At 49.1% G+C, this 931-nt stretch overlaps 1 long non-coding RNA gene across 1 annotated transcript in view; it reads left to right on the forward strand.

Moving 5' to 3' along the window:
* Positions 1-444: 444 nt before the first annotated feature.
* Positions 445-931, forward strand: part of LOC138165710 (uncharacterized) — an 81,443-nt gene continuing 80,956 nt past the window's right edge. Inside the window, exon 1 of the long non-coding RNA XR_011169423.1 lies at positions 445-718. This is a non-coding gene — a long non-coding RNA (uncharacterized lncRNA). The remainder of the gene's footprint in view (positions 719-931) is intronic.

Consider the following 931-nt stretch of genomic DNA (forward strand, 5'->3'; position numbering starts at 1 on the left):
GTACAGAGAGTGCTAGTCTCTGAGTGAGATACAAAGACAGGGTTCTGCTTGATCTGAGTTTCAGTTTCCTCATCTATAAAATGGTGATAATATATGCCTGGCCCACCACAAAATTAGTGTGATAAGTGAAATGATGGATTTGAAAGTGCTTTGAAAATTGTAAACTATTATACGCATTTTAGTTATTATTACTGCTATTAGCACAAGTCTGTAATTTAATTGGATTTTTCTAGGAAAACCAAGCTCTAGGCATAGGCTCCATCATAAAATAATAAGGCGCTTTTGCCTTTTCCTATTCCTCCTCTTCTTCTACCCCCTTCCCCAAACTGCCAGGTTGTTGTCATCCTTTAGATCCCCATTGGGGATGTGACTAAGTTTCAAAATAAGGGAGGGGGAAACTACCTTAAAGGAAGAGGCTTGGTGGAGGAAGGATAGAGGAGATTGGGGGTGAGGAGGGGCCGGGGAGCAAGGGAGAAGCGAATGTAACTGGAATGGAGCTAATATTACAGCTGTTGTCACCCACTAAGGTGGTGGGGGTGGCTTTCCTCTCCTCCTTTTCCTTCGCTTCCTTCTCCTCCCCCCTCCCCCTAAGTCCCAGGCAGCGGCAGCAGCGGTAGCAGCCACCACCAAAGAAGCTGCCGGCTGGATAAGCAGCCCTCTTTGTCTCCTGATCCTGGACAGTCCCCACCCCCCTCTCCTCCGGTGATATCCAGCGGATGTAAGTGTCATTTGTCCTGGGCTAGGGTTTGAGGACTGAATGGGAAGTAGGGGAAGGACACAGGCACTTCAAATTGGACCCCAACCCCCATCCATCTGCTGCTCTATCTTGTCCCCCAAGCCCTACAAGTGTGTGTGTGTGTGTGTGTGTGTGTGTGTGTGTGTGTGTGTTTGCCGTGTGTGCATGGGGGGAGGGTCGTGCGAGGTGGGGAGG

Source organism: Petaurus breviceps, unplaced genomic scaffold (genome assembly GCF_028583685.1).
Source record: "Petaurus breviceps papuanus isolate PSGF00001 unplaced genomic scaffold, PetGlider_PUasm1.0 214, whole genome shotgun sequence".
NCBI classification, from domain to species: Eukaryota; Metazoa; Chordata; class Mammalia; order Diprotodontia; family Petauridae; genus Petaurus; species Petaurus breviceps.